Source organism: Panthera leo, chromosome A1, assembly GCF_018350215.1.
Source record: "Panthera leo isolate Ple1 chromosome A1, P.leo_Ple1_pat1.1, whole genome shotgun sequence".
Taxonomy (NCBI): domain Eukaryota; kingdom Metazoa; phylum Chordata; class Mammalia; order Carnivora; family Felidae; genus Panthera; species Panthera leo.
This window is the reverse complement of record NC_056679.1, coordinates 52,823,480-52,846,983: the sequence shown is the minus strand read 5'-3', so window position 1 is coordinate 52,846,983 and position 23,504 is coordinate 52,823,480.

Genomic DNA, 23,504 nt, shown 5'->3' with positions numbered 1-23,504 from the left:
ATCTGCTACGTAATTACATATTTAAATTATCACATCACAAGTTCTACCAGAGTTCCATATTCCTTTGAAGAGACATCATTCAGCTAGAAATCCTCTGAGAATAAAGAAAGTGATTTCCAACATGTGTTCCCAAAATTGAACATTAGTTTCTTTTTAACAAATGAAAATTTCTCAGGGAAAACCACAGTATTATTTAGTTATTTTTTAATCCAAATGAATCTTGTATTTTTAACATGGCCTATAAATTGAGGTTTTTCTCTGTTAATGATAAGCTTGATATATAATTCATGAGAGTAACAAAATTTTAGATGCTCAATAACCTACCTATAGAATTAATATCCACTCTGGATAAAGAGGCATACAATTAAGATTGCAAGTCCTACTCAATCTGAACAAAAAAAAATGCTTTATTAACAAGTATTCCCCCAACATTCTGAAAATCAAAATACTTTTTGATGCCTATAATTAAAACAAAAACACAAGCAACAAAATATTGAATCTATATTTGCTATTCTGATATTATGTTAATTATTGCTTGTTTTAAGATAGATGATTAATTGGGGCGCCTGGGTGGCGCAGTCGGTTAAGCATCCGACTTCAGCCAGGTCACGATCTCACGGTCCGTGAGTTCGAGCCCCGCGTCAGGCTCTGGGCTGATGGCTCGGAGCCTGGAGCCTGTTTCCGATTCTGTGTCTCCCTCTCTCTCTGACCCTCCCCCATTCATGCTCTGTCTCTCTCTGTCCCAAAAATAAATAAAAAACGTTGAAAAAAAAAAGATAGATGATTAAAAAATAAAGGAGTTTTAGCTCATGATCATTGTATTATTTGCTAAAATCAAAAGTTGAAACAGAGTTGCTATACACAGGTGTAGGCTGTATACTGCACAACTCCAGGGAGTACCATTTCTTTGTACTACAATGTAAATAGCACTCCCTGAATTTGGGCAAGATGGCACCTGAACTGGAGTTCTAGATAGAACTTATTGGTTTCAATAAGATGCTTCCCAGAAAAGATTGTAGAGATATTTTCTTTTTTTTTATTATTATTATTATTAAAAAAATTTTTTTTAAACGTTTATTTATTTTTGAGAAAGAGAGAGACAGAGCATGAACGGGGGAGGGTCAGAGAGAGAGAGGGAGACACAGAATCGGAAACAGGCTCCAGGCTCCGAGCTGTCAGCACAGAGCCTGATGCGGGGCTTGAACTCAGGAACCGCGAGATCATGACCTGAGCCGAAGTCGGATGCTTAACCGACGGAGCCACCCAGGCACCCCTATTATTTTTTTTTTAATTTTTTTTAATGTTTATTTATTTCTGAGGCAGAGAGAGACAGAGCATGAGTGGGGAGGGGCAGAGAGAGAGGGGGACACAGAATCCGAAGCAGGCTCCAGGCTCTGAGCCATCAGCCCAGAGCCCGATGCAGGGCTCGAACGCACAGACTGTGAGATCATCACCTGAGCTGAAGCTGGACGCTCAACTGACTGAGCCACCCAGGCACCCCTGTAGAGATATTTTCTATTAAATAGATATAAATTTAATTGGGGAAAACCCAGTTTCTTGAGATTATCTGTTCTGTATAACAAGCAGACAAAACTTACCATTACTGTGAACAAATAGGAAAAGGGGGAAGAATACTCAAAATTATACTTCTGAGAAGTCATCCACATTTCTGAAAACCTTATTCTGACATTGAGGGACAAGATTTTTTTTGTGTTTATCATGAAGTTCCTAAGTTTGAGCTTTTCCATTATATTCCCATATATAAATACTCAAGTCCTTAAGGATTTCCATTTATTCATTTATTTATTAAGGATTTCTTGAGATTAGCTGTTCTGTATAACAAACAGACAAAACTTACCATTACCGTCTCTACTTCCACAAACATTAATTGAGCATGTAATGTGTGCCTGACACTATGTTAAGTAATTTACATTTTTCTTACTTATTCCTCACAATAATATTATGAGGAAATTGAGATTTACAGATAAGTAAGAACTAACTCTGTTTTCCCTGACAAAGAAGCAGGTGCTTGTAATACATACTATACCGTGATAATGCACCCTGGTGCATTAAACAAGTCCCACTGGCCTGCATTGAAGTTTGTACCATGAATTTTCCAGCCAATAAATACTTGGACTTGTTACTTTGTCGGAAATTTGAGTACTTACATAAAGGTTTTCAGAATGTGGATGACTTCTCAGTGGTATAATTTTGAGTATTCTTCCTCCTTTTCCCATTTATTCATTCTTCATACATTCAAAGTATAGAAAGGGACCCTGGCTGACTTAAATAGAACAGGCATTTATTGAAAAGTTATTGAGAGAGCATGGATTTTTAAAAATATAACTTATTGTCAAGTTGGCTAACATACAGTGTATACAGCATGCTCTTGGTTTTGGGGGTAGATTCCCATGATTCATTGCTTACATACAACACCCAGTGCTCATCCCAACAAGTGCTCTCCTCAGTGCCCATCACCCATTTTCTCCTCTCCCCTGCACCCCCCCATCAACCCTCAGTTTGTTCTCTGTATTTAGGAGTCTTTTATGGTTTGCCTCCCCCCCGCCCCCGTCTCTATTTGTAACTATTTTTTCCCCTTCCCTTTCCCTATGGTCTTCTGTTAAGTTTCTCAAGTTCCACATGAGTGAAAACACACAATATCTGTCTTTCTCTGACTGAGATATAGCATAATACCTCCAGTTCCCATTCACGTTGCTGCAAATGGCAGGATTTCATTCTTTCTTATTGCCAAGTAGTATTCCATTGTATATATAAACAACATCTTCTTTATCCATTCATCAGTTGATGGACATTTAGGGAGAGCACATGGATTTTCTTTAAAAAAATTTTTTTTTAACCTTTATTTTTTTTGAGACAGAGAGAGAGCATGAACGGGGGAGGGGCAGAGAGAGAGGGAGACACAGAATCGGAAGCAGGCTCCAGGCTCTGAGCCATCAGCCCAGAGCCCGACGCAGGGCTTGAACTCACGGACCGCAAGATCGTGACCTGAGCTGAAGTCGGCCGCTTAACCGACTGAGCCACCCAGGCGCCCCAAGTTATGATTTTGTAGATTATCTGAATTCTCTTGTTGTTAGGTTGGGAGGAAACTTCTCCACCTTTTACCTCCTAGACCAAAGCTGGAAGTCTCTTTGACTTTTGAGAAGTTTATGACATTTCCCTTTAAGGTCGCTTGGAAGACACCATGGATATTTTACCCAAACTTCTGATTAATTCTTATAGAGAAGAAAGTAGAAAACATGATGACTACCTTCTGAATTAACTATGATTTTGCCACAAAATGTTTTCAGTAGAGGAACAAATGCCCTCTGTTAAAGGAAGAGAGCATTACTCAAATACATACGAAAGAAAGCTACATTTATTATAATTTTTTATTCGTTGTTATGCAAGAGGGAACTGTATTTGTAGAACGCAAAATCTCTGAACAAAGCCAAGAGTAAACTTATAGTGGGTTTGAGGAAGTGTGGAGTTTAGGGATTGCAGACATTCAGGAGTACTAAAGATAATCTAAGATGGATAGCCTTAGATGGCTTTAAAACTGTGGCTACTAGTTTATAGCTTGAACTACAGCCAAAGAACAGTTAGTTAGTCATGTGCTTCCTTTCCTGAACTTAGAAAAGAGAAACTTTCCATTCTCACTCCATACTCAACTTAAGATAAAAACCAGTTTAAGATCATATGTAGCTATTATTTGATTGCACTTGATGAATTGAGAGGGTTCTAAGAGAAGGATGTTGTGCAAGAAAATTGGGGGCATGTAGTGACAGAGGTCACAGAACATTGGCGTGCCAATTAGGATTCTTGGCTGCAAGCAACAGAAACCAACGGGCTATTTTAGAGGACAAAGAGGGCAATTGATTGGAAGGATATCAAGAATCACAGAATCAAGGATGTTAGAGGACTGTGCTTGAAATTTGGGCAGTTTCAGAGGTGTGAAGAAGTAGGATGTGGAAGGTACAAAGCTATCATCTGGTAGGGACAATATGCCAAGGGTAGGAGTGCTTCCATAGGCCACTGCCATGGAGAATCCAGACACTCAGTTTTTCATATATTTAATCAGCAAATATTTATTGAGAACCTACCACAGGCTAGATTCTGTTTCTAGGTAATAAGAAAAGTAAATATATGTCAGATGATGATAAATGCTATGGGAAAAATATGTTCTATCCCCAGTGTAAAGGGTTATAAGCTGTCAGGAGTTGGACACATAGCTGCAACTTGATATAGGATATTCAAGGTGGCTTTATGTGACATTTTTCACAGAGAACTGAAGAAAAAATAGTAGAAAATCTTGTGGGTATGTGGAGGAAGAGTGTTGAGTGTTTCAGACTGAGAAAATGGAAAGTGCAAAGGCTCTGAGACAAAAGAATTTGGGGGAACAACATGTAGACCTATGTGGTTGGGACAGTTAGGGAGGGGATAATGGGAGGTGACAAGATCAGTGACACTGGGGATGGGGTTAAGGGTTAGATTATTATGTAGGACCTGGAAATCCATTCTAAAGACTTTGGCACTTATTTAATTTTTTCCTAGGTTTATCAAGATATAATTGAAATATATCACTGTACATATTTTAAGTATGCAACATAATGATTTGATAGATGTATATTTTGTGAAGTGATCACTGCAATAACTTTAGTTAGCATTCACCACCCACATAGTTATAAGTTTTGTTTCTTGTGATGAGAACTTTTAAGATCTACTCTCTTAGCAACTTTCAGATATACAATATGATATTGTTAACTGTGGTCACCATTAGTACTTTATATCCCCAGGACTTATTTATCTTGTAAGTGGAATTCTGTACCTTTTGATCACTTAAGTCTATAACACAAATTGGATACCAAGACTACTAAGACTATGTGATTGCCACAAGAGAGAGTTCTCTAAAGCTAGGAAGGGCAGTTAGATACTGTGCAGACACAAACACTAATACATATCCACTAGAGTCAGCAATTACAATGTTGTTTCAGTCTGTCATAGGTCCTAGAAGCATATGATATGTATGGCCATAAATTCTTCCCATTCTTGTATGCACGCCTCTTTCCAGGGTCACTTTACATATGTTCCTATCAAAAGGTAATGTTTATTTCTTTGCTTCTTGAATTTGAGCATATAAAATTACTTTACTCAAAGGGACATTAATAAATACATCATAAGCACTGGCTTGGAAAGTGCTTGTGCATTGGGACTTACACTGGGACTCACTGCTTTTGGAACTCTGCAAGTACGACTATGTGAAGAAAGTTAAGCTAGTGCACTGAATAGTGTGAAACATGTAGCCCCATTAACCAACCATCACTCCACTGACAGCAAAATGACAGACATGAGGAGAGGCCATTCTAGATCATCCAACCTCCAATTAATTTTCCAGCTGGTTCCAGTCATGTTAGACAGACGTAGAATTGGCCTAGCCAGCCCCCCAAAATTATGAACTAAATAAAATGGTTGTTGTTTTATGCCACTAAGTTTTGACATAGTTTGTCACATAGTAAAAGCTAATTGATCGTCTATAGATCCACTGCAATCCCAATCAAAATCCCAACAAGTTATTTTATGGATATTAATAAGCTGATTCAAAAATTTGTACGAAGAGGTAAAAGATCTAGAATAGCCTATACAATACTGAAGGAGAAAAAGTTCATAAGGATTTGCTTAGAATGTACTTTAATCTGGCTTAAAGCAGTTGTAACTATGCCCCACCAAAGGTCTTAAAAGCCATTTTTAGAGCCTACTGCACTGTGTTCTCCTGTTGTAAACATTTTCATATGGGAGAATATGGTTTTTGGTTTTTTTTCATGTGACTCCTTGGAATTGATCCTGAGGTGATAACTCTTAGCACTTAGGTCCTGTCAAAAATATTCTTTTTCTTATCTCAAATGTAAGCGAAAACTGGTCTACTATGTCTCTAGGGACAAGCACAATGACAAAGAAAAAAAAAAAAGAAAGAAAAAGGTGTTCCTCCTCGCTTTTGACACTTTGTCCCAGTGTACAGAATTCTGTAATTCTAACACTCTGCTTATGTGAGGAGGGTTGCTGCTATCAGCCTTGCCTACTGTGACTTCTCCACACCCGAAGAGGAACTCTAGATCAAGATGCCCCCAACACTGTGATCAGAGTTTCCAGACATTGCCATGAGAACTGAGCGGGCGGGCCTTCACCACAGCCCCCAGCCCTGTCCTGCGCAGTGTTACGAGACAGGGATATGACAGCCCTCTCTCACTGCAGCCCTTAAGCACTTGGTCCATCCCCCTCAGCCTTAGCACTTTGTTCACTGTCCTGTGTCAGACCACTGAGCTCCACCCTTTTCTGAGAAAGTATGTGGGCTGAAATTGGGTTCATTTTGTTGTTGTTGTTTTAAATGTTTATCTTTTTGTGTGATAAAAACTATATTTTGTACTTAACCAGATATATTTTCACCCCAAGTGCGGGGTATTCTTTGTAAAAAAAAATGAAAATAAAGTTTTTTAATGGCAAAAAATTTTTTAAGGATTACTATAAAGTTATTAATCAAGACAGTGTGTCCTGGTGGTATTGATATTGGTGAAAAAATAGATAAATAGGTTGATGGAACAGAATAGAGAGCCTAGAAATAGACCAACCCAAATATGGTCAATTGATCTTTTACAACAGAGCAACAAAAATACAATGGAGAAAAGATAGTCTTTCCAACAAATGGTGATGGACATCCACATAATGAAAATGTAAAAATGAATCTAGACAAATACCTTCACAAAAATTAATTCAAAATGGAAACATAAAATGCAAAACAATTTAACTTCTAGACGATAACATGGGAGGGTATGGCTATGACTTTTTAGACACAAAACCAAAGGCACAATCCATGAAACAATTGATAAGCTGGACTTGACTAAAATTAAAAAATTATGTTCTGTGAAAGGCAATGTCAAGAGAATGAGAAGACAAGTCACAGACTGCAAGAAAATAATAGCAGAAAGACATGTGACAAAGGACTATTATCTAAAATGTACAAAGAACTCTTCGAATTCGACAATAAGAGAACAACTCAAATGAAAATGGCCTACACCTTAGCAGACACCTCACCAAAGAAGGTATACAGATAGAAAATAAACATGTGGAGAGATGCTCTCATCATCTGTCATTAGGGAAACAATGAGATACCACTCCATGCCTATTGGAATGGCCCAAATCCAGAACACTGGCAACAGCAAACACTGGGAATGATGTGGAGCAACTGAAGTGTCATTCGTTGCTGGTGGGAATGTAAAATGGTGCAGCCACTTTGGAAGACATTTGGCAGTTTCTTAAAAACTAAACATACTCTTACCATGCAATCCAGCAATCATGCTCCCAGGTATTCACCCAAAGGAGCCGAAAACTTAGGTCTGCACAAAAACTCTCACATGGATGCTTGTAGAAGCTTTGTTCATAATTACTAAAACTTGGAAGCAACCAAGATGCCCTTCAGTAGATGAATGGATAAGCAATTTGTGGGACATCCAGGGAATGAAATATTATTCAGTGCTAAAAAGAAATGATCTATCAAGCCATGAAAAGCCATGGAGGGGTCTTAAAAGCATATTACTGTGTGAAAGAAGCTGATCTAAAAAGGCTACATACTGTATTATTCCAACTTTATGACATTCTGGGGAAGGCAAAACTAGGGAGACGGTAAAAAAGGTCAGTGGTTTTCAGGGGTTAGTAAGGAGAGAGGGATAAATAGGCACACCCCAGAAGGTTTTTAGAGCAGTGAAGCTATTCTGTAAGATACCACATGATGGATAAATGTCATTATACATTTGTGAAAACCCATAGAATGTACAATACCATGAGTGAACCCTAATGTAAATATGGACTTTGGGTGATAATGATAAGTCAGTGTAGGTTCATAGACTGTAACAAGCATACCACTCTGGTGTTGAAAGTGGGGAAGGCTGTGTGTATGAAAGGGCAGGAGTATATGGGAACTCTGACTTTCTGCTCAATTTTGCTGTGAATCAAAAACTGCTCCAAAAAAATAAAATCTACTTAAAAAAAAAAAAACCAAGTTAATAAAAATATTCAAAACAAAGACAAAAAACAAAGAGATGCTTGCTTTTACTTATGAATCACAAAACATCTATGTCATAAGGGTCTAAACTGAGAAACGGTTGTGTAAGTTATTAACAGTAGTAAGATATTTTTTTTTTCACCCTGACTGAAGAATGTGATATCAGGTTTTGGATAAGAAAATGGAGGAAAGGCATGCCAGTTTATTTATTTGCAAATATGATTAGACTTGATACTGAACAGGAAGATCCCAAACTCTTGACTGAAGGGACGATGCCTCATCTTCAAGGAGGAAGAGAATAAAAAATTCAAAGCCTTTGCCTTTGCAAAGTAAACCCACTTTGGATTTCTACCCATTAGCAGCACTGGATGGGCCATTAGGCAGAGATTCTGGGGACAGAGGTCCAGTTCACTTCTTTTCTCTCCCTACTTTCTCTAGAATAAATTCCCAAAATAAACATTACCTCACTCCCAGAAGTGACTGATACTATCTCTGGGCTATTTTCATTCTGAGCAGTTCACTTGGCGGTATCTCTGAATGGATGAACACATTGATAATCATCATATTATAAACTCATCAATTTTTCAAAAACCAATGTAAGGTAATTTTTTAATGAAAAATATGTCCTAAATAATTTTTAAAGCCAATTAAACAATCTATTTGAGGGATTTCTGTTTTGTAGAAAAGTAGTATTGGCTGTTAGGAAAGAGATTGCTTCCAGAAATTCTGAAGTGCCCACTCTTGATAAGATCTAAGATCACACACAGCACTGCTTAACTAACTCAGAGAACATGCCATAGCTTCCCCTCAGAAAATCAAGGCAGAAATATCTTTGTTGGTGAGAAATCTGTTAGAGGAAAGACACATTATCTCATGATGTCAGTCTCAAAAGAAGTGAAGTTTGTTTCAAATTTACGAAATTAAAGGCAGCCAGTATTTTATTTTATTCCAACTTTATTGAAGTATAATTGACAAAGTTGTAACTTGGTGGAAATCCTTTCACAATGTGCATCTTAATTTTTTTTTTATGTTTATTTATTTTCGAGAGAGAGACAGAATGTGAGCAATGGGAGGAGCAGAGAGGGAGACACAGAATCCGAAGCAGGTTCCAGGCTCTGAGCCGTCAGCACAGTGCCCAAAGTGGGGCTCGAACTCACGAATAGTGAGCTGAGTTAGACTCTTAACCGACTGAGCCACCCAGGTGCCCCCACAATGTGTATTTTAAATCATGATATCATTTATGGCAAATCTATTGGTTTATGTGACTACTTTACAAAGTAACATTGTATTTTATTATAGTATGTGTATATAATATATATGTATGATACATGTAATCTATATAATATATAATACATCATGTAAATGTACTCTCTATTCCAAATTTTTTCTGTTACCCATTTTCTGTGCAAGTTATCTTCTTTATGGAAGATAACTCATCTTCACGGAGTCTAAATATGGACTCCCTTCCTAGCCAAGCTACTTTAGACTTGTCCAAAGAGAAATTCAACTTGTTTTTGAAAAACAAAAACTGTGTATAATGTTCTAGCAATAGAAGTGGCTCAGCAGCTCAGTGGTGTTTGGGCTAATATTCTGCCTAATGCAATCTTCGTGTTATCAGCCATCATCAGCTCCTCATCCTTTCAATAATGTAATATAAGTTGCTAAACCCCTAGAGCTGATTGTATCACAAAGGGATTACCCCAGTCCCTTTCTGGGAATTAAACCTACAGACAAAGGGCAGACAGCTGGGCCGCCTGCATCAATCTGACATCGCTTATTTGCTACGTACATTAGTACAATCTGCTGCCGCAGAACAGAATTGTAAACATTCGAGCTGTATTCTCAGGACCCTGTTTTTAAAATATTAACATCCTTCAGTGGGCTTTAAGTACTCAATAATAGAGTTAAATTCACAGCAGTGGAGGGTGTAGAAGGGAAACTTAATGAAGTTGGAAAGGCTCTGGATTTTGCAAGAAATGTTTGAGGGTTTGAAAAGTACAGGCACAGAGTTGAACCTTGGCAAAGAACTGAAAGTATCATCTATGATCACTTAACAGCGATGCCTTTTCCCGCCACTCAGCTTCTTAGAAAATTTTCCTTCCTGTTAATTACCTTACCATTCAGAAAACTTGATTCCATTTGAAATTGGAATTGTAGTAAACAATATCACTGCTTTTACTTGTATTTCTGGTTGTCTTATAACCATTTGAACAGAAAGTCATGTATTAAAGGGTTTTTGTTTGGGAAATATAACACCCAAGGGGAAAGTTTTCAGATACAACCCAACCTTATTATATTATTAGAATTTGCAAGTTGAAAATCATTTATAGGCTTGTGTGCAAATACTAGGGTTGTGTTTTAAGATACTTTGGTTATTGCCCTGTTTGAAAATGTCAGCTTTCAAAATGCTGCCCAATTCCATGCCTTCCCAGGATGCTGCATATACACCCCTTAATCATTTTTCAGTGCTTCCCAAGAAACTCCTTGGGATCACATATTAAAAGAGACTACATTTGAAATAGCTTTCCCAAATAATACAATTTGATGGTGTCTATGATGTGCCTGCCAGCGAAACAGGAATCTTATTTCAATTGAACTCTATTTAGGCCCTCAAATCAGGACATTCACAGTTTGACTTTAACACAATAAGTCAAATTGCCCTATTCCTAAAGGCCCAGGACCTGATAGATACTGGGTTAGTCAAACCAAATCATGTTAAGAGTAACAATATTAATGAAAATAGGAAATTAGACTTACAGTTCTAGAATGAATTTATATATTCTAGAATAAATTATCTTTAGGTATGTTAGGCAGTGCACATTCTTTGTGTTATTGATAGACAAAGCGAGAAATATTGATGAATACATAAGGGTAGTCAAACTTTTCCCAGGACTGAAAATCTTTTGAAAACTAGTACATTTACAGCTGATTTAAGTCCCGTATTGAATGAAGGGCACCAAACATTTCATTCATCTAAGTTTTGTTACAATTTTACCAGCACAGGTGATGGATGCAAAAATGAATTTTTTCCCCCCTAAGCTGGTTGGAACTATCGAATTAGATTTGGAATTATGATTTAAAAGACATTGCAGGGGCACCTGGGTGACTCAGTTGGTTGAGCATCTGACTTTGGCTCAGGTCATGATCTCGCAGTCCATGAGTTCGGGCCCCTCGCTGGGCTCTGTGCTGACAGCTCAGAGCCTGGAGCCTGCTTCTGATTCTGTGTCTCCTTCTCTCTCTGCCCCTCTCCTACTCATGCTCTGTCTCTGTCTCTCTCTGTCAAAAATAAATAAACATTAAAAAAAAAGACATTGCAAAAAAGACTCAAATATGCATGTCAGTGACAACAGGCTCGTGCCAATAATATCAAGTACAATTTGTCCCTTACTTCCCAGAATTCTGTTACTTTGTCTGGTGTATAAGGGATAGTCCTCAATTAGTTGTGCTATGTTTTCTCTTGCTAGGTAAGCATTTTTGGTCAAACGAGGAATGGCAGAGTTCCACAATTAGATCAAAAGATCAATCGTAATGTACCATTTTCTCCTCACCCCCCTGCTGTAATAAAGTGGCTGCAGCTCTCCAGGGGACAACTCAAAATCCTAGAACTGATATTTCTAAATTAGCTGACTCTCTGACCTTGCTGGTAATTGCGTTAGTTTATCAATGTTCAACACAATTTATTACTCTCCAATATGTACCAAAGTGTTTATCTCTCAACACTAACAATATTAAAAAATCTAAACTATCTATTGCAGCAGAAAGGGGCATCCTTTAATTAGGGAAAAACATAAATAAATGGGAGACATCACGTGGCCTGCCTGAGCACAGAAGATTTGCAACTCCTGAAAGCAGGTAGCTGCCTCCTCCCGTTTGACAACGTCATGTTTGCAAATTCTGGAAGAAGAGGAACCAAGTTTTATTTCAATTTGTGTGTGTATGATACTGGAATGAAATGATGCTTTCTGCATTGCTAAAGTAATGGCTTCATTCTAAGAAAAATAAATGGCATTGATAAAGCCTTATCAAAGCACTTAGAAGCTATGTGGGTACTGATCGCATCTCACTTTGACTTTCAACATGGTACAATTTGATGGGGAAAAGCATTAAGTTCATGGGTCCAATTTTGGAATGAAGGAAATCAACAGCATTCATTCACTACCTTCATCTTAATTATTTTATTATACCTTATTTAAGTCTTGTGTTTGATCAAGATGGTGAGCAAGCTGTGACAAAACTCAGTGTATATTAAATTACCTAGAGGTAGTGTCATATTGAAGTTTTGCAAAAGAAATGTTGTCTGGTTTTAATGTATCATTGACAAGGAAATGTGTCATGACCTGGCCATGAACCATGTTCATTACCTTCTTGGGTGGAAGTAGGTGTGGTAAAACATTGCGCTGTCCAACTTTAAACAATGGGCTGCTCTCATCTACCCTGCTTCTTCCACCTGTCATTGGACTTTCCTCTTCTGTTTCTTCACAGATGACACACAAGTTAAGAATGTGACTTTCAGTCACATCTATCCACTCACCCACTTGCTATTTCCCATTGAACCAAAACCCTGCATGAATTCCTCACTCATAAGTCATGAGTTTCAAAGGCAGCTTGTGCTGGGATAAGATTGGTTTGAAGCCTTGCAAAGCATTTGGTATCTTCTTAAAATCTTGGTGTCTTGAAATTATAGCTCATATTATTGTTACTATTATTGTTACTTTACTGATAATTGTTAGGCTTATGTTCTTTCAAAAGCAGATTTGTTTTAATTTCTTTCGTTCACCAGCAGCTCATTTCAGTGCAAAGGAGAAAATTCCTTTGGTAAGGGAACTGTGAGATGTGCCTCCTCTCTGCAGTTTACTCGAGTTTCCACAGAACTTTAAAATCCATACTTGGAAAATTTTATTGTTTTAATTACATTGCAAAGTCATAGAAATTCTTTTAGTTTTTAAAAGTCCTCAACCTCTCTGACATCCCTTTAGCGATTGAGTGCTATTTATGCTGCATTAACATTGCCAACCCTAATCAGGAGACTCCCAAAGTGTGTCCACTGTGTGCGTCGCTCAAGCTAAACTACACATGCAATCTGCTGTGTTTTAGATTCAGATTAAACACTCACTGAGTGCCTGGGAGAGGCCAAATTCCGTTCTACTCATTTCATGTACACATTGCGTTCTTTCTAAGCACTTGGAAAATAGAATAAGTTTTTGCCCATTTGAATATAATTTTACTCAGATGCTTTGATTAGCCTCATAACATTTGGTTTTGAATAAATCTTATTTTCATTCAGGTAAAATTGAAGGATAAATAAAAGTTATTTTGAGCAATAAAGGTATTGGATTTTATAAAAATAGTCTTCATAAATATGAGAGACCATTTAGAGAGCAAAGGGTGATGAACATTTATTGGCTGCTTATTGTTTGCCTCTAGTACTTTAAATATATTACCATCTCTGCTAAAAATATTCAGCATTTATTTTGTGACAGGAACCGTGCTTACTTCAGGAGATGTGGGGGTGCATAAGGTAGAGCTCTATGCATTCGAGGGAATATAGAGAAGTGGGAAAGCCCTTCTCGTGTAATGTTCTCCTTGAAACAGAAGTGGTGAGTACAGAACGTTATAGGAACACACAGGAGAGTTATCTGGTCCACCTTGGTTAGGAAAATCTACGTAGACAGAATAACACTAACGTGAAGTTTCCATCTTCAGTTTAGAATCTTCCCCTTCACCTTCCATCCTATTCTATCTCTCCTTCCTTCTATCTTTTCTGGCCTCCTTCTTCTCTTTTCCTTTTCATTTTTCTAGATTAAAAAAATTACAAAAGCATTATTTGATTTTTGTACCCCATCTAACAATGCAGAGATGGAGAAAGCAAAGATTAATAAGCTCCTCATTTCCGCCCACATGCTCTGTTAGTAGGAATGTAAATTGGAACAGCTATGGTGAAAAACAGTATGTGAGTTTCTCAAAAGACAGAAGCATATGATCCAGTATACCATTCCTGGGTATTTACCCAGAGAAAATGAAAACACTAATTTGAAAAGATATATGCACCCCCATGCTTATTGTAGCATTATTTACAATAGCCAAGATATGGAAGCAACCCAAGTGTTCATTGATAGATGAATGGGTAAAGAAGATGGGAAATGTATATATATGCAAGGGAATATTACTCAGCCATAAAAAAGGATGGGATCTTGCTATCTGAGACAGCATGGATGGACCTAGAGGGTATTATGCTAAGTAAGTTAAAGAAAGACAAATACCATATGATTTCACTTGTATATGGAATCTAAAAGACAAAATAAATGAATAGAAGAACAAAAAAGCAGATTCAGACCTATAATTACAGAGAACAAACTGATAGTTGCCAGAGGGAAGGGGGTGGGGGGATGGACAATATAGGTGAAAGGGTGTGGAGGATATAAGCTTCCAGTTATGGAATGAATAAGCCACAAGGATAAGAGGTACAGCATAAGGAACATAGTCAATGGTATTGTAATAGCGATGTCTGGTGACAGATGGTAACCACCCCTGTGGGGAACATGGCATAGCATGTCGAGTTGTTGATTCACTATGTTGTACACTTGAAACTAAGGTAACATTGTGTGTCAACTATGCTTAAATACTAAAAACAATAAACTCCTCATTATGCACTCCAGATAATAATTTTCTGTTGTAGAGAAGGTGATATTACACATACTTTTTCCCCAAAATGAGATACAGATTATTGTATAATTGCTTTTTCTTTGATAACTTTATAAGACCTCATTACAGTATTAGAAAACCCCAACACAAATTGCTAATGTTTTCAATTTCTTGTTTCTGTTTTCTTACACTATCAGTTATAATTATAGCATGTGAATTCCACTGAATGGGATGTACCTTTTCTCACCTTCTCTCCCCCTTTTCCACCCCTTTCTCCTCACCTTGATCACCTGCCCTACATTTTGGTCATTCTGAATTGCACTTCTCTCTGTGCTCATACTAATCAACTTATTATGCATCCTAGCATGTGTATTCGAACACATTAGTAGATTTTTGTTGTTGTAAACTTGATGATACAAGTAACATGAAACTCCATGATGGATAAAGTCAAGTTCATTCAACTATTTCTCTATCAGTAGGCAATCTAGTTGCTTTGTGACATTACAAGAAAATCTTGCAACAAACATCTTTCTACATAAGTCCTATGTACTACACCTTTCGTTTCTCAAGAATAAATCCCCCTGTCTAGGATATCTTTATAACAATGGCCAGATTGTTGCAAGGATATGGAAATATTTATCAGCAATGTATGAGGGTGACTTCATCAACACAGGATCCTATTGTTCTTTGTGATTTTTGCCAATATAATGGGTAAAAAGGAGGTGTCTATCCCATTGTTTAAATCTGAATGTCCTCAGCATTCACGAGGACATGTGCTATGTCTGTCTGTATGTATGTATGTATGTATTTACTTACACGAGTTTCCTATTTATGTCCTTCTCCCATTTATGTCTGAGTTGTCTTTTCTTTTTAATCAATTTGTAGAAACTTCTTCCTGTATCAGGGATATTAGCCCTTTGCATTAGTTAGAGCTTTCAGCTGATAACAATGGAAACTGGTTAGTGCAGGCAGTCAGTAATTTGTTGAAGGATATTGAGTAAGTTCCCAGAATCAGTGGAAGGGCTTGAGAGACAGGCTTGAGCCCGAGTTCCCAGGAACAACACGCAACATAGGCATTAAAGAACGGGCCTGAGGAGAACCTTGATTACTACAGCTGTGGCCTCTGCTGTAGCCCATTTCCCACAAAATCATTTAAACTCTCAGGTGGTTTGGTTTGGGATCTTAAGACTCAGGCAAGCTGCACCAGGTGACATGGCTGTGGCCCACTGCTGTGGGGCTAGGAAAGTAGGGTTTCTGAAGATGGGTTCATAACATGGTAAGCTATAAAATGTAAGGTAAATAGTCAAAAGAATTTAGGCACCACAAATGATAGATGCCCACTGCACCCGTTATCTGTGTTACGAATTACAAATGTTTTTCTCTAGTCTGTATTTTGGCTTTTTGTTGATGATATCTCTGGTCACATAATTACAAAAAAAGATGTAAGCAAATGATGTTTCTCTTCCTTTATGGCTTCTAGGTTTTGCCTTACTTAAGAAGTTCTCTATCATTCCAAGGTTATAAAAGATTGTTTTAATTTAGTATAATTTTACTTTTTACATGATCTTAATTCATATGAAATTTATTTTTGTATATAAATTGGACTCTAAGTTCGTTTCAGATTAACATCAGCACCAAAAACCCTTGCCCTTTCCCCCAGTGAATGAAAATGCCAATTTTGTATTACATTAAATTCTTATAGTGACCTTAGATATATTTCTTGACTCTCTACTTTCACTTTTATATTTTATCCTTGTGCAAATTTATACTTTTTTGATTATAATAGTTTTTAATACATTTTATAGTTTTGATAGGTACAGCATATTTTATTTTAATAATGATTTTATAGTAGAGATTTTATTGCTTTTTATTGCTGTATCATTTACTTTTTGTATAAAGTAATTTCTCTCAGTTCTTAGAAAACAAATTGCAATCGAAGTTGCATTAAATTTGGTAAGGACTGACCACATTATGAGACCAAGTCTTCCCACCCCAAGAACACGGTCTGTCTTTCTACTCAGTTATTTTCTTATATCTTTTAATAAGGTCTGTTGTAGCTTTCTGCATTTTGGTCATTTATCTTTCTTGTTTAATTCTTAGGTAAGTTATAGTTTTTATTGCTATTAAAAATATTGTTTTGTTTATTTTTGAGAGAGAGAGAGAGAGAGAGCCAGTAGGGGAAGGGCAGAGAGAGGGAGACACAGAATCCGAAGCGGGCTTCAGGCTCTGAGCTGTCAGCACGGAGCTCGACATGAGCTCCATGAGCTCACGGGACTCAAACCCATGAACTGAGAGATCATGACCTAAGCTGAAGTATGATGCTTAAACGACTGAGCCACCTAGGCACCCCTATATTTTTTATTGCTATCGTGAAAGGAATACTCTACCAGTTCAAGTGATAATTAGTGACTGGTAGTGTAGACCAAAACAATTGATTTTAGTGTATTTATCCTGCATCAAAACAGATTCCCCAATTCTCTTATTGTTATAGCTTAATACCACAGTTTCATGGGCCCAGTAATGAAATTTTATTGTTTCTTTTCTAATATTTATACTAATTATTTGATATTTTTTATTTTGTTGAGTAAGTGAAAAATCTTCTAAACAATGTGAAATCTGGCAGAGGTTGGTATCATCTCTGTCTTATTGTTAATTTTGGTAAAAATGATTTAAACATATAGCCATTTATTATGATTTTTGTACTGGCTTTTATAATAATAGTCTGTATCACATTTAAGTAATTTCCTTCTATTTATTTTATTTTATTATCATTATTTAAAAAAAATTAATGTTTATTTATTTATTTTGAGACAGAGAGAAAGAGAGAGAGGCAGAGCATGAGCAGGGGAGGGGCTGAAAGAGGGAGAGAGAGTCCTAAGCAGACTCCACACTGTCAATGCAGAGCCCAATGTGGGGCTTGAACCCATAAACTGTGAGATCATGACCTGAGTGGAAATCAAGAGTTGTACGCCTAACAGACTGAGCCACCCAGTCACCCTTATTATTATTATTATTTTTAAAAAAATTTTAATGTTTTTTTAAAATTTATTTTTGAAGGAGAGAGAGAGAGACAGAGCATGAGTAGGGGAGGGGCAGAGAGAGAGGGAGACAGATTTGCTCCAGGATCTATGCTGTCAGCACAGAGCCTGACGCGGGGCTCCAACCCACAAACCGGGAGATCATGACCTGAGCCGAAATTGGACGCTTAACCGACTGAACACCCAGGCACCCCTATTATTATTTTTTAATATGCAAGTGTTTTAAAATTTTTGCAAATGTTTTAATAATGTTTTCCATGTATTGTCAAATTCACCTAGTTTTAATATCATTGGAAGTTCAATATATGTGCTTCTATTTTATTTTATTTTTTTCTTCTTTAAGTTTTTATTTAAATTCTAGTTAGTTAACATTTAATGTAATATTAGTTTCAGTAGTAGAATTTAGTGATTCATCACTTACATACAATACCCAGTGCTCATCAAAATAGGTCCCCTCCTTACTACCCATTACCTATTTAACCCATCTCCCTGGCCACCTCCCCTCCAGCAACCCTCAGTTTGGCATTGATAGTTAAGAATCTGTTTTATGGTTTGCCTGTCTCTTTCCCCCACCCCATGTTCATCTGTTTCATTTCTTAAATTCCACATATGTGTGAAATCATATGGTATTTGTCTTTCTCTGATTGACTTATTTTGCTTAGCATAATACACTCTAGCTCCACCCACATTATTGCAAATAGCAACCTTCTATTTCTTTTATATTTAAAATTCTTAATGAAATAATTGCTGATTTTTTTCAAGCATCTATTCAAAATCTATCAATATAATCATATGGGTTTTCTCCTTTAATTTTTTTTAAGTTTATTTATTTTGAGACAGAAATAGTGTAGGGTTGGGACAGAGAGAGAATCTCAAGCAGGCTCTGTGTTGTCAGCACAGAGTCCAATGTGGGGGCTTGATCTCACAAACCATGAGATGATGACCTGAGCCTAAATCAAGAGTCAGACACTTGACGGACTGAGCCACCCAGGCACCCCTCATTTAATTTTTTGATGCAATTGTGTTGTTGAATCATTTGTGTATTCCTGGACTTAACCCTACTTGTCATAGTTCTTGTGGATCCAATTAAATTACTATTTTATTTAGAATTTTTATTTGTATCACAATTCAAAATTTTATCTGTATTTCCTTTTGTACTATTTTATCAAGCTTTGATATCCTGGTAGTGGCTTTTACGGTTGTTTGCTTCATTTTTCATACCTAATTTCCTTTGTTTTCTGGTTCCGAAGAGTAGAAGCTAGATGGGGGCAATTTTGTCTCTAGACAAGGAAACCGATTTCTTTAACAACAAAGGAGATGTCTTTTGAGGTATTTTGTTTGTATCATAAATTGGATTATCTGAATTTATAGTAGAGGGGATACTCCTCTGACTTGGAGATTTGAGCTAGATGACTTGGGAGGTCCCATCCAACCCTAACATTGACAGCTATTGAATTACGTAACTGATTAGGAGTGTGGCCTCTACAGTCAAATTCCTGGATTTGGATTTGAGCTCTAAGACTTACTGGTTGTGGCAATTTATGTATTTTTACTAAGCCAAAATGTCTTCATTTTTCTAACAGTGAGGATCAAATGAAAAGGCCTGTGTAAGGTATTTAGCACAGTGTTTGGCACCTGATAAACACTCTGTAAATATTAGCAAGTAATTTCACAGGGGTGGAAACTTTCCACAAAGTTGTCAGAAAGAGTACTCTTCATTTACTTTAAAGATGTGGTTTGCATACAAAAGAAAATTACTCTTCTGATATTATGGTATTCTAGAAAGTGTCTTCCTTCACATAATCCATAGTCTTTTTTAAAAAATCTGTTTCTTAAATGGTGTTACTTTTCATTGTCTACTTAGGATGCTTTTCCTGCTCTGCACATATTCTCTGGGTGGTTTCAAGTACTCTCTTGGCTTTAATTATCATCTATTTTCTCTGATGACTCTCAAACAGCTATCTCTCTTGAGCTTCCAGCCTATATATCTACCTACCTACTAGATGTTCCCACCTGGAGATCCCTTAGACACGCCCATCGCAATACAACCAGAATGAACCCACCATCTCTCCTAAGATGTTCTCCTGAGATTCTCTCCCTCCAGTGTTCCCTCTCTCAAGGAATGATGCTACTATCCTTGTTCAAACCAGAAATTTGGAGTTATCCTTGACTGCTTCACCCTCTCTCCCCACCCCATCTCTAATTCCCAAGTTCTAAAATATTCTTCAAAGGAGTCCATCACTCTCCACCTTCAGTGACATCTCTTTAGTTTTGGGAAGCATTAATGGGACCTCCCTCTTAGTAATGAGACACATTTTGACAATGGAAATATGATGGTTCAAGCTTGCTACTTTAGAATCATTTTGTTTCAATGCTCCTCGTTTTTTACTCCAGCCATAATGAACTTCTTTTAGTTACTTGAACACACCATGTTCTTTCTTGGTTTTGTGACTTTGCATACTGTTTCCTAACTGGAATAGTTTCTTCTTGTTTGTTGACCAGCTTACTGTTCTTTATCCTTTAGGTCTCTGCTTAACAAAAGCAACACCAACAATAATATCAATGAAGACAGTGATAATGATAGCAAACAGTTAGTGTATGCTTACCATGTGCTAGGCACTATGATAAGTGTTTCAAATACATCATCCCTCTTTACTTTCACTACAACTCTGTGGAGGCTTCCCATTCTTACACCAGAAGACTCTGAGGCCAAAGAGTTTAATTTTCCCAAAGTGATGGAGCCTGTATATGGAGGGGTTAGGATTTCGACCTAGGTCTCTCTTACTCCCTCCCTCCAGAGCCTGTTCTCTTTAGATATTGTCTAGTAAGGACTTGGTCATTTCTCCTTCATGTTCATGTACACATCACACTGTCTCTATTTGTCTCAGTCCATCTGGGCTGCTGTAACAAAATGCCCCAGTTTGGGTGGGTTATAAACAACATTTATTTCTCATAGTTCTGGAGGCTAGGAAATCCAAGATCATGGTATTGGCATATTTGGTGTCTGGTAAGGGCTTCCTGATTCATAGATGGCTGTCTTTCAGTGTCTTCACATAGCTGAAGGTGCTGGGGACCTCTGTGGGGTCTTTTCTATAACAGCAATAGTCCCATTCACAAGAGTTTCCATGACTTAATTACTTCCCAAGGCCCCACCTCCTGATACTGTCACCTTGGGAATCAGGATTTCAACATATGAATTTTAAGGGTGACATAAACATTTAGGCCATAGAAACAGTCTAATACACTTACCATGCCATAGTGTAATCATTTGTAACATCCTCTGTGTCTCCAACTAGTTTGTAACCATTATAAAATCAGGAACTGTTTGTCCTTGTATTCCCAGCACTGACCACAGTGACTAGAATATAGCAGGTGCTTACTAAATATTTGACATATAACCCAGATGTCTTAGGGCTTCACTGTTCTTTGGCTATCCATAGTCTTTGGAGGTCTAGCATTCCTCCTCCAATGCTTTCTAATTCTAGTCCTATTTACTCATGGTCCCTTCTCTCTGCTTCTGCATTGTAGCTTGCCATCTTTGTTAACCCTAAGTCCTATCTTTAGCTTTTTTCTCTCAAAAAATGCTTATGGTGTCATGAGTTTGTTAATTTTACTGAAGTCTTGAGGACTTCTAAGGAGGGATTGTGCTATTCACTCACAGCCTCCCATCCTCTTTCTTTCTGGTTTCCCTCTTATGCTGTGCCACCTTGAATCCCAAACCCATGACTCTCCCTGCCATATTCAACATCCAGACAGGCATGACTTTTTATGACATCCTGGAATTTTGTCAAATAGTGTGCCATTCCATTACAGTTGAATGAATGGATGGATGAGTGAATGAATGAATGAATGAATGAAGGTGTAAATGAGTGAATAAATCCAGGCTGAAGATTTGAGCTTAGACCTACCTTATGTGATTTTAAGCCATCCCACCAAACTGTCCTTGAGGCTGGATCATTGAATATATTGATATACCGCATCTGGTAAAAACATTTATATTTTCATGGGCAATTCTACTTAGCTATCCTTTAGGTACAGTATTATGAGAGAGAATTGTTTGTTTTTTCAAAGTGTATGTTATTTATTGTGGGCTCTGAGATGGAGGAATGTGTCTATGCTTTTTTGCGCCTGTTACATGATTTAGCAAAATGCCTTGTGCAGAGTAGGCACTCACTTAATAGCGAGTTGATTGATTGAATAATTATTCCACCTATAAACACTTCTGGAGTACATTACCTGATGAGTGTCTATTTCAACATGACGATGGCTATGACCTTCGTGTAGTTCATTAGCAAATGAAAAGTATCCTCATTTCCATGGAAGGAAATGAGAATATAAAAAATGTGGTTCTATTTGTAGTGCCATTACTGTCTTACTGTTTGATTAAGAACAAATTCTTAACCTTTTAATGCTACCAGTTACCTATGACTCTGATCTCAAGGGCTACTGCAATACCAAAATCCTGGGGAGGATAATATAATAGCCCTGACCTATTTGAAGGGATAAAAATAGGCCACAGATGAGGGAACTCATTGGCCAGAATTAATCAGTAGTAGAGGAGAGGTGAGGTCTTTAGAAACAAACAAGCAAGCAAAGAAGCAAACAAGCATTTTCACAATCACGTTCTGTAATCATAACAGTTCCCTCTGCGAGTATCACCATTTTGCTGATAAGGACATCAGGGTTGAGAAATTTTAAGTAATTTGAGCCAAATCACATAACTAATAAGAGGCAGCCATTCCTGCTTCACTGTTTTCTCCCTTCCCCCCTCTCCTCCATATCAGCCCATTATTCACTGTCACTTTCTCAGTTTTGAAATGTTTGTGGTAGGAAGCCTCAAGCCATGACATCCCAGTTCCTTAGGAAAAGGAAAACAGCAATGAGAAACCTGTTAATAAAACCTTTGAGCATTACCTACTGCTATGCATCTGATGTGCGTTTACAGAATCTTATTTTCGGTGTGGGGCACTATGCTGTGCTGTGTCCTTGGGGCATAAAAAGAAGAGAGAAACAAGCTTTCTGTTTTTCAGGAGATTCTGGATCATGAAGCGTGAGAAAGTTCTCAGGTGGACAAGAGAAGGAAGGGCCTTCCAGGTAGACTGAAAAGCAGGTCCAAAGGCAACCAGCAGGCAGGTCTGTGCATTTAAGGGCTGCTGGTGTTTCAGTCTAGCTGGAGGGCCAGGGGCCATTTCAGAAGGGAAAGCACAGGAGAGTGGAAGAGACAGAATCAAGGAGAATCTTGAATTGGGGCATTTGGCTTTACCTGGACTTTGCTTGTAGACAATGGTGAACCAGCAAAGAATTTTAAGCAGGAGACTCTTAGGGTTGAATTTGCATTTTAGAAACAGTGTATGGATATTGAAGAGGAAAATGGATCAATGGTAGATAGTGGGGATGGGAGAAAGAATGGAGACTTGGGGTGCAGGAAGACCTTGCTGTGAGTTGGAAGCTGAGGCCGCTTTTCCATTGGCGGGTAAGTGGGGGATCCTATATGTTTGACTTACTCAATCATTTGATTTGGGTTGTGGACACAAAGAAAGTTGGTACATTGGTATTTTAAAATCATCTCTGAGTAGCAACTCTTGGGTAAATTAAAACTCACCCAAGTGATTTTATGGCCTTCTTTGTGCTAGGATGGTGAAGTTTCTTTTTGCTAAGTAATGCCTTTTCCTTATTTGCTTACACTGACTATTTAAATCCTTTCTCCCATCTACCATTTCTATCACAACTGTCCTGTGTTTGCTCCTAATGTGTTATAATTCCTTATAATCTGG